At 40.1% G+C, this 16,392-nt stretch overlaps 1 pseudogene; it reads right to left on the bottom strand.

Annotated features, from left to right (window-relative positions):
• Positions 1–1,626: 1,626 nt before the first annotated feature.
• The window catches only part of LOC111956362 (regulator of G-protein signaling protein-like), a 26,155-nt pseudogene continuing 11,389 nt past the window's right edge, over positions 1,627–16,392 (bottom strand).

Genomic DNA, 16,392 nt, shown 5'->3' with positions numbered 1-16,392 from the left:
ATTTACAATATTCACTTCTTTTTCACCGGAAAAGACCTTGTCTCTGTCACGATTCAATCTACAGCCCTCTCCCCAAACGCTGTATAATACCTAGTTAAAGCCAGCAGGGTGTGAAATGGTGTTTTGAAATAAATGAAACTGACTATGAAACAGTGGAATTGGAAGATATTGCTATGTCAAGCTGACAGACAAGGTCCAGAATGAAGCAAAAAAGTTATTATCACAAAGAGAATAGCTGGATTAAATAAAACCCATGATGCCTAGCACTGAGCCTCGTTCTCCGTCAGCAGCTCTGATATTGACATAGAAGAGGCAGAATGCCTCATCCTTCCAGAAGGCATCATGGGAATTAAATCTCATCGTCTCCATTCAAAAATCACATCTTGACCTCAGTTCCAAGTACACTACATGACCAAAAGTATGTGCACACCTGCTCGTCGAACATCTCATTCCAAAATCATGMTCATTAATATGTAGTTGGTCCCCCCTTTGCTGCTATAACAGCCTCCACTCTTCTGGGAAGGCTTTCCACTAGATGTTAGAACATATCTTCCATTCAGCCAAAAGAGCATTAGTGAGGTTGGGCACTGATGTTGGGTAATTAGGCCTGGCTCACAGTCAGCCACATTTGCATTTGCAGTTTGTTTTGGTTGTGTTTCAGATTATTTTGTGCCCAACAGAAATTAATGGTAAATAACGTATTGTGTCATTTTGGAGTCAAAGTCAATTTTATAACAGTAGAGTATGTTTCTGAACACTTAATGTGGATGCTACATTAATGTGGATGCTACCATGATTGCGTATAATCCTGAATGAATCGTGAATGATGATGAGTGAGAAAGTTACAGAGGCACAAAGATCATAKCTCCAAGACATGCTAACCTCCACGACCAATAAAAGGGGAGGTTAGCATTTTTTTGGGGGGGGGTATGATATTTATGCCTCTGTAACTTTCTCACCTCACCCGATATGGATGAAATGTCCTCAAATTAAAGCTGACAGCCTGCACTTTAACCTCTTGATTATTGTATCATTTCAAATCCAATGTGCTGGACTACAGAGCCAAAACAACAACAAAAATATGTCACTGTCCCAATACTTTTGGACCTCACTGTAACCACAATATAAAACAAACTCTAAACGAAAATCATGTACTTTGTGATCTGAGTCACGGCACTAAGTATTGAATCCAAGCAATATTGGTGCAAATGGCCTTTTCAAGCACAATTTACAGTATTTAATGATGCCATATTAATTCATGTAGGCAGTCTTTGGTTATTGATGATCCAAATAAAGTGTTAAGCGGATTAGGGAAGCAGCATCCTAAAAGACCCCTTTAGCTTTGATTTACAACTCCAGTGGTGACTAGTCACAGGGGAAGACTTTGGGTCATTGGCTTAGTGATATAATGCATGGGACATTTAAAGCTAAGAGACAGGCACATTGTTAGCCTCATTCATTTTTAAGGTGGACTCTTATCCTGAGTTTAGATGGGTCCTGAGTATCGCCAGACATACTGATATATGACAGACATGGGACAACAAGGGTTGAGGTTGTGGAGGGGGATGATGGGTGAGAGAAGAGAGGGGAGGGGAGGGGAGGAGTGTTTTGAGAGGGGGAAAAGATTTAGCCTGTGCAGTTGGGAGGTTGGGGGGAAGGGTCAGTGTCATGGATGAAAGACTTGTATGGAAAGTGAATCTCGCTTAATGCTTTGTCTCTACTGATCTTAGCCTCAGACAAACCTCTATCCCTCCTGGGACAAAGAGTACAAAGCTCCATAGCGAGATTATTGTACAGGATGAGACACTTCAACACACATCACTTCAACACACAGTCCGTACTAAACGTTTGACTACAGTAAATATATTTTCTTACTAATGGAATTAGCGAAATAACTACCAAAACAATATTGCAWGCTAAAAYTCTATKTGGCAAATAATCAATACCATAATAGATCTGATAGCAGTGTTCTGTATTGGTCAGTGGTTCCCCCTGCTGGTGAATGAGCAGGTGTGTTTAAAAAGCCTTTCCCAATTCACATCTGTATTGTAGCTGTTGGTGCTGACTTATRCTAACCATCCATGTAATATTTTAATAAACTTGCCGTATTATTCAGACAGAAAATATATAGTCTTTAGTTCTATTGTTAAAAAGATAGACTAGTCCTCCTCGTGGATTTTTGAGAGCGAGGATCCAGAGAACAAGTGGGTTAGGTCAGAACGAGGCAGAGACGTTTGAGGACTAAAACAACATAAAACAAAATGGATTCCTCCCATTACTAATTGTTATTGCAGTACTGTAATAMATATGTACCACTAAGCTCTATGAGGTGCATTTATAGGCTTACCTGAGAATGGGACATGCAGACTTTCTGTGTTGGTTGGACACCTCCAGTGGTGGAAATCTAACAGAAACGATAACAGATGAACAGTAAGTACAGAAGTCAATAAAACCCCCGAGAAACAACTGAACTGGTCACTGCATGGGTCACCACTACTTCATGACAGTTGGTTGGGAACTTAGAACTTACTCTGAGGAGTGGATTTGAGCAAGGACCATATTGAGACCACAATGCACTGTAAACCTAAGGATGGTGTATTTGTCTGTGGACAGAGATAGAAGACAATCTTAGTGTACTTAAATAAACAGACTTACCACACAAAACTCTACACACCACTAAATAATTAGCTTTCCATAAGCCTAACTATATAAGGGTTAATCATTTTATATGAAACACTGTGTTGAAATAACATCCCTCAGGACTCACTTGTCATGGTGGTTTGGACCTTTTCGTACCAGTCAGAGTTGAATCGATGGAGGTAGTCAGGAAGAGCTGTGGAGTCTTCTTTCTCAGCATTATCTCCAACTATACCTTTCTTCACCTTTTGGCTATAGAACCTGCAAGGCAAATACAGCCATCATCAGATAGTAAAAGGTCACATGGTCGGTAAAAAACGTTTGGCCTTAGTCATAATTTATCATTCCTGTGGGCAAAAGGTGGGGAGCGTTTTAGAAGGTGCTGGGCACACTTGGGACAAGGTGTTGCCCTAACACTTACTTTTTCCAACATAAGATGAGGTTAGGGAAGATAGCCATAATAGCTTCATAGAAGAGTCCTCGGTCCACCTTGCCCAGCCCATGGCAAAGGCCTGCTGGATGGACTCCCTGGCACACTCTGCTATGTTGATCTATAGGAGACAATGAGGACACTATCAGATACCGGTAAATCAGAATCATGAGATAGATGAGATGGACATAGAGGATTTAAAATTATGGAATTATAACAATATCTGTTTCTCATTAGTTTTTAATCTAATATCATCCTCCTTGAATTACAATGTAAATAGCAAGGTAAGTACTTCACATGTTATTGATCAGCTCTAATATGTTAAGAACGTTCCTATGGGAGGTCAGGGGGACTGAGAGGGGTGGGATACAGTACAGTCAAAGTATGAGTTAGTAAGAGTTCGGGAGAGATCTCTGACTTGAGGAACAGTTTGCAGATCATTTCAGCTTTCTGGTGGAGGAGGGCATGGTGATTCTCCACTTCATGCCCACTGATGCCATTATAGGGCCTGAGTCGGCCATGTTCCTGACACGAACACTCCCTCACAGTAGACACAAACACAAAAAGAGTTCCTCTGTCACTTATCGAACCAATTATGGTAAGTAGGCAAAATATTCATAAAATATTAATACGTTTTCCATATTCAGTTGACTGAACAATTCAGTTCAAGTTAGTAAACAATCCTTCTCCATAAAATCATCTCCATATTCAATGATAAAAWAAACAATCATCAATAGTCTACTCTCTCGCTCCAGGTAAAATGACAGATCGTTGACTTGGAATTCCACCACTATCAGTTTGTGGTTGTCGACCCACCTTTTCAAGTGGGAGGAGTCTCCATCTGCCATTGACTGATTCAATCTGCTGGCTTTCCATTTTTTTTTCTCATTTTCATTTTCATTTTTCTCATTTTCATTAACGGCATGCACTCTGAGAAACATGGGAAAAGACACCTTTGTTACTAGATGGGCGACAGAGGATAAACTGTCAACCCTAACTCTAAATCTATCCCTAATAGCATTAGCTACACCACAAGTCAAATACCGGAATGGTAAAGCTAAACAGGGGAACTTACTTAGAGAGAAGTCACTCCAGTTGTGTCTGAGGTAGGCCTCAAACTGGCTCCTGGTCAAAATGTCCTTCATGGCATTCCGGAATRTACAGATGCTTTTGATGAACAAGAAGAAGATGCTCAACACATGTTTCAAGAAGAAAAAGAGGAAATCATTTTGTGATAAAAGAATAGTTAACATTTGAGAAATATAGACGTGCCACAATAGGAATTGAGGGTGTCGTTGGAAAGATTGCTGTCAGAAGTATTACAATGTAAATGTACTTTTAATTTGCCTGTCTTCCTATTTCAAGACATGGCATATGAGGGTGCAGTGGTGATGGGTTGGACAATACTTTTCTCAACAATCATCTTAAAAAGCATATACTTAAAGTGGGTCTGGGCAGGTGTGATGTAGTTGATGTTTGTATGATGTTGTCGTTTGTATGTGTGGGTCATTCCACCAGAACGGTACCATTTGGACTTTCACATTTTTWWATTTGTTTACCAAAATAAAATTWWAATTTGAACACKCCATGACATGAAGGACATATTTAACCTCCAAGAAAACATATTTTCCCATCTCAGGCATCAAAGACCTATTATTATTCATTATCTTCTGATATGGACACCATTTGTRTTCAACCCAGTRATGGACAATATGGACGTTGTCTGAYTGTGATTATAAAAGATACTTGTAATAAAATCAACATTTACCATAAGTCCCTCAAATTAATTCAATAATTGCAAATATAAAATATATATAAKATCTCACACTTTTGCTATATTAAAGCCTGAAATGGACGCTTGTGTGTCAGCAGCCTCATCATTGTTTTATTAAAAGTATGGTTTCACTTCAGAATTTTAACTAAAATCAATATTCTCAGGATTACTGTAAATATTTCAGACTGAGCTCAACAAACATTAAATTCATATTTCATAAACGTTCCAGTATTTTATCACAAAAATGGTCATGTGACAGGGTTGAGAGTAGGGTAATGGTGTTGAAGATGGTAACGGGGTTGAAGAGACAAATACAGCTTCTATATAAATTGGTTTTGTTTATTCTCAAAATCACTCCAAGATTTTCTATAAACATTGTATTTCATAGATATAACCAATGAGTACAATTTATATACATTTGAATTAAACTGTGTTGTATTAACCCAACTGCAGAAAAAACGAAACAAAATTTCAAAACACACCTGGAGCGCAATAAGCAGGATTTCATAAGGTGGTCATCTCTTCCCATTTCATTAGCAGGTCGCATTAACTCTGTCAAGATGACGGTCTTGACAGAGTTAATGGGTTTTTGTACTTATTCCAGGTTTTTGTACTTATTCCAAATCATTATTTTTTTTCTGCCAAAGTCAATGTTCAAACAACTGGACAGCTGCATTTCCAACTTCCTTTGGAAGTCAAATCCAAGAATGAGGAAGGTATATCAAGAGAGACCTAAAACTTCTTCAACTACTACTGTTCAGAAAATATTTCTAAATGTGTTTATTTGGTTTCCACATTTGAAAACAAGGATGGTCCAACTTGGGCTATCATGGAGTTACAGTCAAGTCTTCTAACTTCTCCGGTCTCGCTCCTGTGCTCCCCACTGCCTATAAACCTCGGCACCCATATTTTGAATCCCATTGTCAAGAACTCCCTTAAAATCTGGTCCCAGTTCCAAAATCACTTTAGACTTAACCAAACAAGCTGCTTCTCCCCATTAACATCTAATCATCTCTTCCCAGCCTCGCAGATAGACACTGCATTCCAGTCCTGACAAAGGAATGGCCTGGTGTTTTTTACTGACCTTGATAACACATTTGTCTCATTCAAAACTCTGAGGGTTGACCATAATATTCCCAATACCCACTTTTTTAGGTATCTCCAAACTTGCAGCTTTGCTAAAAAAACATGTTCCTTCATTTCCGCTCCTGCCTGCAAATATTCAAGTTGAGAGGTGCTTAGACCTTAACCCCTATGATACYGAACATTATTCCGCCTTTCTGCGCAAATACCAAGTCTGCATGGGAACACMACAGGGGTGGCGAGCTACCCGATGAGATATGACAACGTAGTATAGAGCGTCATTTTGCATAAGGCATGGACTCATTCAGTCTTACACAGTCTCATTACTCAAATGACAAACTGGCAAATACATATCCAAATGTGGACCCAAAGTGTTTGAGATGCCATCAGAGTCCAGCAACTGTGGYGCATATGTTTTGGCCATGCCAATCTCTGAGGGGGTTTTGGGACCCCATATTTAAGGCATTTTCACATCTATGCAACAAAACTGTTGGCCCCAATCTGTTCACTGCTATTTTTGGCATACCACCTTTGGCTTCTACTGTTACCACCCACCAGACTAATGCAGTAGCAGTTCCTTCACTTCTAGCTCYCTGTCTTATCCTCTTTAATTGGAAGTCGGCAGGACCTCCTTCTCTTACACAGTGGGTTAAGGAGGTGATGTCTGCCACTAGAAATGGTTAGAGACGCTGTGCGGGGCTCCRGAGAGAAGTTTGGCCTGACGTGGTCCCCTTTCTTGGAACATGTAGAGAGCCTATCTTTCACATAGTTTAGCTTTCACATGCCAGTATAGGCAGTCATGTCCTGTGTAAGTGGRTGTGATGTCTTAATAGGAATCCACTGGTACTGTCATACCTGTTTAATTATCTTTGTTCTTTTTTTCTGTATGGACTGGATTCTCCTGGTCCTGGGGGGTGCAAGTCTTTGTTCTTTCCCCAGCGTCGGCACACTTGGTTAAATTGACCAACTCATGACCAAACTTCTGACTGGAGTCGAGTGCGTTGGATGCGGGGGCATGGATGGGGGCCAGGACTGGGGGACGCTGTTATGGGACAGATGGTGTTTGTTCTGCTAGTGGAGAATGGCGATKGTTTTTTTCAGTATAGGCAGATGTCATGTCAGTGGCTACAGTGTGTCAACAGGATTCCATTATTATTGTGACACCTATATTATTGTATTCATTGTATTTTATTTTCTCTTTTGTGCATCTTATTTATTTAAATAATTGCATAATTGTTTTTGTTTATTTGTTTCTGTCATTGTTGTTGTGCTGTTTTTTAGTATGATGCCTTGGTTGGGTGGGTGGGTGGTAGGGATGGGTGGGTTGGTGGAATAAAGGACTGGGGATGTTGGCAAATCGCGCTGTTAAGACACTGATGCCCTTTGCAACCACGTACCTATGTGAGAGTGGATTCTCGGCCCTCACTAGCATGACAACTAAATACAGGCACAGACTGTGTGTGGAAAATGATTTAAGACTGAGACTCTCTCCAATACAACATTGCAGAGTTATGTGCATCCTTTCAAGCACACCCTTCTCATTAACCTGTGGTGAGTTATTCACAATTCTCCATGAACAAATAAGGTTTAATATGTAAGATGGTTAAATAAYGAGCAAAATMATTGATTATTATTATATTCTTATTTGTGCCCTGGTCCTATAAGAGCTCTTTGTCACTTCCCATGAGCCGGGTTGCYACAAAAACTCACACTCATTCTTATGTTTAATAAATGTATCGTATAGTGTGTGTGTGTGGCAGGCTTACAATGATGGCAAAAAACWAAATTTGAGAGTACYCTGACCCTGGTGGTAGAGGGGGTARGCAGCTGGAGGTTYAATGTTTGAAGGTGTCACGCRCTGACCATAGAGAGCTTTTTATTCTCTATGTTGGTTYGGTRGGGGTGTGACTAGGGTGYGTCATCTAGGTGATTGTATTTCTATGTTGGCCTGGTATGGTTCCCAATCAGAGGCAGCTGTTTATCGTTGTCTCTGATTGGGGATCATATTTAGGCAGCCATTTCCTCTTTGTGCTTTGTGGGATCTTGTTTTTGTGTAGTGCCTGTGAGAACTGCATTTTCTTCACGTTTRGTTTGTTCGTTTATTGTTATGTTCATGTTTRATGGATTMGTGTGCGACGGGTTCTTGTACCCACATTTATTTTATTATGGACTTTGGTTTTGGAGTTTATGTTTTAAGTTATTAAAATACTCCATTTATACCAAGTTTAATTCTCCTGCGCTTGACTTCCCTGCCACCTACATACACAACGTGACAGAAGGGGTACGGGACTATAAACAGTTTGGGAACCACTGCTTTAGACTGTGAAGATCTAAGCAGAAATGTTGCTTGACAAGAATAGAATGCTCTCTTCAGTGATGTCACTCTAATAGGCGTATACACATGGCCTATGGACTACTGTATATTCTTACACGTCGACTCTGGTCAGTTGAACATGTGCTCTTTATGACAGAATGTTAAATCAGAAGTTTGGTGGAAAAACTCATCTGTATGTCCCGACCTTAAAAAAAAAAATAGACTTAATAATAATAGTACAACATCATAATGTTTTGCTACTTTGCTGTGCCATACCTAATAAATTATAAAGATTTTTTTTATTTTGTATTAAAGAGGACAGCACAWTTTTGCCTTACAAAATAACATCTGTGTCCATTAAACTTTAATGCTTTGAAGTCAATCAGGTAAACGTCGGTTGGAAAATATGCATGTTTTATTGCAGGGATCGGTAACTTGCTGCCCGTGAGCCAAAACCGTTCCGTGAGTGATTTTTTGGGGGCCTCCCAAAGAAAGGATTTTAGTTTTGGGTCAGAAAAGACACCAGGAATTCATAAAAGAATAATGTAATTCAGGAAAACCTGTTAATTTAGGAAATCTGTTCCCAAATATTCCCACAAATAAAAAAAGAGACAAATGTGATCATYACTCAATGTAATCAAGGTATGAAATTATGATTATTTTWAAATCTGTTTTGGGGCTTAGTTGTGGTCAATTTGCAGTGTACAAATTATTCGAATTATGTTCTTGACACCTGTAAAAGGCAGGTGTCATGCATACTGCAGATAGTGTCTAAAGATAGCTCAAATTCACATTGGCCTACATGTGGTGAACAGCAAGGAAAAAAGGGCATTAAAAATGAACTAATATAATATAAACTGCTGTAATAAATAAGGAAAATTGGTACCACTTATCAACTTTCAGTTGCCTACCAGTKTGCCTCCAGAGATTTGATAACCAGATCCTGAGCAAAGAGGGAGTCGGGAGAAAACTATCTCATCTTCGGGATCTGTGAAATGAGGTTGGCACTGCACTGAAAATAATCCTCTACAATGACAGACACACAGACAGGGGACCAAAATAATACTGGTTATTAATAATAAGCTTGGCTCAGTGTGTGAAAAGGTTTAARGGTCTCAAGGGAAGGCAGGCAGGCAGCAGGAGGCAAAGGATAAGGTGCCAAAATGTTGGTTTTATTAAAGGCACGGTGCAGTCAAAATGCATTTTTTAAATAAAAAAATTATAATCATATTGTACAAAAGCTGATGAATCTCACACTGTAAAAGTGTGGAATTTGTTTTATCATTGTTATTTCCTGATAGTTGCTGGTTGAAAATACAATCTACACAGGACCTTATAATCAGCAGGTTTTACATGGGCAGAGTTTTGGCTTAGTTAATATAGACTAATAACGAAGAGGGTTCCAAACCTCTGTCAAWAACAGCAAGTTTTCGCTTTTCCCCTCCCCACTCAGACCACTCCCAGACATTCCTAGCAAAATTATTGCGTGAGAAATACTTTAWTGGAAAACTATTACAGTAACCCACTGGGCACAGTCTGGTTGAATCAATGTTGTTTCAACATAATTTGTCAATGCATTATCACGTTGAATCTGGATTTGCAAATAGTCATCAACCAGTACTGTTTTCATATKATTTCAATCAGCATTGCAAACATTGACATTAGMGTAAAACTTCAACTTAAATACAATGATTTAACCTGACTAACAGGTTGTTACATCAATTTAATTTACACATAATCATCAAAACTATATATACGTTGAAACTGCATTGAAAATTCCACATAGAATGGTAAAAAATCGAATGTAGAATCTAAGTGGAAATTACAACACAATTCAAGTCATGTGGTTATGTAAATATGTTGAACATGCAACATCCAGTCCARGTCCCATTTTGATAATATTTTAGATGTTGACATTTTTGTATATTGTCACTGTTTAATCAACATTTGTTTTTCATCCTATTTTTCTTTTTATCCTATAGGTGGGTGGTTGAAATAATGTTGAATTTCATATTTGATTAGACATATTTTATTTGACCTTGTTTCAATGTTGATAGTGAAATGGTATGTTTGAATCAACGTCATTATTTCAATGTCATGCCATCAACCAAAATAAAGAGATACCTAGAGGTATATTTAAATCAAATCTGTAGCCACAGTCAACAATTCCTGCCTTAACAGTGACTCCTATTGGTATATGAGGAGAACATGTCCACCATCCAGATGCTTACCTCTATGTACCCTACTTAGCTTTGGAAACAAGCTGTGTTCATTTCTACTGAGCTATCATGTCAACACAAAAAACATTGATCAGCTTTCACACTCATTTGCATACCTATGCTCTACCTTAACATTGAATAGTTGAAAGCTAACTTATTTTCCACAATCTATGTGTAAGTACATTCATAGTGAGGTTGGGTTTATGTAGGCTACACTCAATGTAGTAGTACATTGACATCTGATTTGCCCAAAGCACACCATCATTTCAATGTGTAGATAAGTATACAATCAGTAGCCCTATAATATAGGATGCCAAATTCATGATATTAATAATACACTTTTGCCATTAGATATTGTCTTTATAAATATGTTATTCATAATATATATGGATAAGACAAATCCACATTTATTATCATGAATTTGGCATTCTATTTATAGGGCTAAGTTGCCATATAATGTTTTGTGATTTACATTGCATGAAGTGTTGCCACACTAGTSAAAAACAGGTCTTGTTTTTATTTTACCAGGTAAGTTGACTGAAAARACATTCTCATTTACAGCAACAACCTGGGGAATAGTTACAGGGGAGAGAATACGGTGACAGCCAGATTGGGAATTTAGCCAGGACACCAGGGTTAACACCCCTACTCTTACACAAAGTGCCATGGGATCTTTAGTGACCACAGAGAGTCAGGACACCCATTCAATGTCCCATCTGAAAGACCGCACCCTACACAGTGCAATGTCCCCAATCACTGCCCTGGGGTATTGGGATGTTTTTTWGACCAGAGGAAAGGGTGCCTCCTACTGGCCCTCCAACACCACTTTCAGCAGCATCTTATCTCCCATCCAAGGACTGACCAGGACCAAACCTGCTTAGCCTCAGAAGCAAGCCAGCAGTGAGATGCAGGGTGGTATGCTGCTTGTTAACCGGTTCGTGACATCGTCTGAGAGATGCACCCGATTGACATGATTGCCTTATTAGTATGGGTATCCTATGATCATTAACACAGAGCACAACCAATTTCAAGCTAATCAAGGCATYTGGAGAAGACGACAATGGCTGAAGAGGTAAGACACAATAATTTTGTCAACTATGAATGCAAATGGTACTTAGTTTGATTTTTTGTTGGATTACTGCAATTTAGCTCTGGCTTKTCATAAACGGTGGTGTAAATTCCATGCGGATGTTTTACTGTAGCTCTGGCAGAGTCTAGCAATAACGTACATCTGACATTTCTACTGATACTAGTGTAGATGGTAACTTGAGTGACACCTCCTCCAGTGTTACAAGTGATCATACTGAAAGGTTGTTTGATAGTGATGTGATTGAGTGGTCGTCTGATAGTGTGTGAAGCAGCAACTTCTCAAACTGCAACAAKGGGTGGTATATGTGTGAAGCTGGCATCTTGGGTAYGTTGTTTATTGGTAATTCTCCYAGAGGGGCTTAATGTTCCAAAAGATGCATACACCMAGCCAGCAGATCTGACCCGCTTGTGTACAACTGCACGAGGTTTGGACAGACTTCCTGTGTAGATTAAGACACTGCGGAGCTGGAGCAAGATATGTCAAGGGAAAACGTATCTCAATTTWAAAAAAGCGTTGTACRCTGAATTGTCCCATTATTCCAACTCTTACACAAGAAGATTGAACAACTGTTAGTTAAGCAGCAGTCGTTCAATCACCTCCGGGTAACAGTTGGGACAATTCGGAGTACGAAGCATTTCTTATTGAGGTATATTTTTCAGAGACATCTCACTCTGACTCTGCGATATCTTAACACAGGAAGTCTATCCGACCCTAGTGCAGCTGTAAGCAAGTGGGTCAGATCTGCTGGCTAGCATGCACCCAGAGAGTACAACCCTATTGAGAAATGTGGGGCCAAGTCATTGTTTTACAAATCAGAAGTAAGTCTCAAGTCTTAGCACTCAAGTCCCAAGTCAAGTCGCAAGTCAAGACAGGCAAGTCCGAGTCAAGTCTCAAGTCAAGACCGACAAGTATCAAGTCAAGTCCCAAGTCAAGACAGGCAAGTCCGAGTCAAGTCTCAAGTCAAGACCGACAAGTATCAAGTCAAGTCTCAAGTCCTAAACTTTGCGTTTCGAGTCCTAAACAAGACATAATGTGCTCTTCACCAAATGTAATACCATTTCATACTTTTAACAAGAGTAATAGTTAGTATATTACATTTACGCAAATCATGAATGCTTTTAAAAAATATATTTATTACTTTAATAATAAACTTTATATTTCCATGGAAATACATGGGTAGCCATAAGAAAGACCCCCCCCCCCAATAGCGATCAACAATCGAGGATCGCTATGGGGCGATGTAAGGCTTGTACACAATTGTCCAACCTTAACACACACACACACACACACACACACACACACACACACACACACACACACACACACACACACACACACACCCACACCACACACACACACACACACACACACACCACACACACACACACACACACACCACACACACACACACTCAACTGGGGTTACAGTAGGGGGTTATAGTAGGCTAACATTGGTTCAATGGCTTTTGGAACTGGGGTTACATCAGGCAGGATTTAGGCTACCAACTGCCAAGCCAGATGTAGCTCAATCTTGGGTGCAATGATCACGTTCCCGCACTGACTGACTGTGTGGAGGCTCATTGATTTAACATCGGCTATATTAGCCACGACTTACCGTTCTTTGTGCAGCTTCAAACGTCAAACAAAGTTGGAAGTTGTTGCGCCTTCGTCTGTCATTTTCTTCACGCATGTTTTTCAAGTTGCAATCCGTTTTTTTGTTGATAGAGCGTAGTCTTTATATCTGAAAATAATAATTTTGGGTATCATCTTTCCAAGAGCTCCATCTGAATTCTCTCGCCGARGTTCCTCTGTACTGCCAACCGCAACTTTTTCTCAGCTGGCACAATTTGATTGGCTATTGTCCGATTCAAACTGTAATCCSTTAAATGAAGAGTTGATGCACTGCACACTTTTTTTAATAGCATCATTTTTTATATTTGGGCTTGGGGAGGGTATCAAGTCAGTTTGGGGAGGGTATCAAGTCAGTTCGAGTCAAAAGGCTCAAGTCCAAGTTAAGTCACGAGTCATTGGTGTTAAAGTCAAAGTCGAGTTGCAAGTCATCATATTTGTGACTCGAGTCTGACTCGAGTCCAAGTCATGTGACTCGAGTCCACACCTCTGGTAACTATCCATATTATGGTGTTGAGCAGAGTATAGTGAAGACGCTGAGCATTCAGATTTCATTGAGGATTTGATAATCAATGTTGGTGTGCCCTCTCCAAATCATCTAGCTGCCAACTTTGGCCTATTTTATGCAGCTTTAATCATTTCCATTCTCTCGTTGTTGCCTTATTCACTGGAGAGGATAAGCCAGTCCCTATGGATGATTACCTGACTGGTGTCCTGAGTTGAATGTGCTCATAGTTTCAGGTATCAATCTGACAAATTGTCATTACCATGTCACAATCAAAGCTTTTCTTTGATGCACCAGTGCGAGCCATGTTAAAATGTATCAAATTCTATACTGGWTATTTTGCATGTGAAAGATATCAGAGTAAAGGCTCTTGGAACTGAAGGATAGTGTTGCACTCTGAGGGGAGATAAATGATGGCTGGCCTATATGGCTAGCCATCAAAGACTGTGGCTGCATCTCCATTGATAGACACCGGCGTRTCTTGTATTTCAGGGTTTCCATTAGATTGTATTCATATGGTGTGCTTAGGTGTCATGAGGATGTTGATTTTCCTTAAACGAGGTCCAAGAATATGCAGACCATCTTCCTCTCAGAAAACTAAACTATCAGAGGCTCTGAACTCCTTTTGAGGCTTATTGCCAAAATAATTTTTCCTGACAACCTCTGTCACTGGCAGAACTTGACCGATGGAAGGCCACTGAGTACAGGCAGTRTTTGCTCTACACGTGTCCAATAGTATTGAAGGATGTTGTTTTCAAAGAGGTCTATCACCATTATGTCCTGCGGTGTAGGCATGTCAATTTTGCTAGATTCAGATGACAGGAAGAGACATGACCTTGATTATGCCAAACATTTGCTGATGCACTATGTTGAGATGAGCAAGAGTGTCTATGGTGATACATTTACAATGTACAGTGCATTTGGAAAGTTTTCAGACCCCTTGACATTCCATTTTTTTTTTACATTACATTACAGCCTTATTCTAAAATGGATTTAAATCGTCTCGTTCCCCCCCCCCCCCCCCATCTACACACAGTACCCCATAATGACAAAGCAAAAACAGGGTTTTAGACATTTTTGTAAATGCATTATAAATAAAAAACTGAATACACATTTACATAAGTATTCAGACCCTTTACTCAGTACTTTGTTGAAGCACCTTTGGCAGTGATTACAGCCTTGAGTCTTCTTGGGTATGATGCCACAAAGCTTGGCACACCTATATTTGGGGAGTTTCTCCCATTCTTCTCTGCAGATCCTCTCAAGCTCTGTCAGGTTGGATGGGGAGCGTCGCTAAACAGCTATATTTTCAGGTCTTCCCAGAGATGTTCGATCGGGTTTAAGTCCGGGCTCTGGCTGGGCCATTCAAGGACATTCAGAGACTTGTCCCGAAGACACTCTTGCGTTGTCTTGGGTCGTTGTCCTGTTGAACCTTGGCCCCAGTCTGAGAACCTGAGTGCTCTGGAGCAGGTTTATCAAGGATCTATCTTGTACTTTGCTCCGTTCATCTCTCCCTCGTTCCTGACTCATCTTCCAGTCCCTGCCACTGAAAACATTCCCACAGCATGATCTGCCACCACGCGTCACCGTAGGTACCATGTTTCCTCCAGACGTGGCGCTCGGCAGTCAGGCCAAAGAGTTCAATCTTGTTTCATCGGACCAGAGAATCTTGTTTCTCATGGTCTGAGAGTCATTTAGGTGACTTTTGGCAAACTCCAAGCGGGCTGTCATGTGCCTTTTACTGAGGAGTGGCTTCCGTCTGGCCACTCTACCATAAAGGCCTGATTGGTGGAGTGTGCTGCAGAGATGGTTGTTCCTTCTGGAAGGTTCTCGCATCTCCACAGAGGAACTCTGGAGCTCTGTCAGAGTGACCATCGGGTTCTTGGTCACCTCCCTGACCAAGGCCCTTCTTCCCCCGATTGCGCAGTTTGGCCGGGCGGCCAGCTCTAGGAAGAGTCTTGGAGGTTCCAAACTTCATCCATTTCAGAATGATGGAGACCACTGTGTTCTTGGGGACCTTCAATGCTGCAAACAAATGTTGGTACCCTTCCCCAGATCTGTGCTTCGTCACAATTCTGTCTCTGAGCTCTACCGACAATTCCTTTGACCCATGGCTTGGTTTTTGCTCTGACATGCACTGTCAACTGTGGGACTTTTATATAGACAGGTGTGTGCCTTTCCAAATCATGTCAAATCAATGGAATTTACCACAGGTGGACTCCAATCAAGTTGTTAGATACATCTCAAGAATCAATGAAACAGGATGCACCTGAGCTATATTTCTAGTTACATAGCAAAGGGTCTGAATACTTATGCAAATATTTTTTTACTACATTCCAAATTTTTCGCTTTGTCATTATGGGGTATTGTGTGTAGATTGAGGGAAAAAGTATATTTAATCAATTTTAAAATAAGGCTGTAACTTAACAAAATGTGTAAAAAGTCATAGGGTCTGAATACTTTCCGAATGCACTGTACATGGTCTCACTCACTTGGCAGATAGTACTTCACAAATGCTCACTCAATGATCTTAATTGCTTTGAGTTTGAGAACCATTTTGCAGTGGCTTAAACATGTCATCATCATGCTTTATACACTGAACAAAAATATACTACCGTTCAAAAGTTTGTGGTCACTTAGAAGTTTCCTTTTTTTGTCCATTAAAATAACATCAAATTGATCAGAATTACAGCGTAGACATTGTTAATGTTG

This window comes from Salvelinus sp. IW2-2015, linkage group LG32 (assembly GCF_002910315.2).
Source record: "Salvelinus sp. IW2-2015 linkage group LG32, ASM291031v2, whole genome shotgun sequence".
In the NCBI taxonomy this organism is placed as follows: domain Eukaryota; kingdom Metazoa; phylum Chordata; class Actinopteri; order Salmoniformes; family Salmonidae; genus Salvelinus; species Salvelinus sp. IW2-2015.
This window is presented reverse-complemented; position numbering and strand designations above follow the sequence as displayed.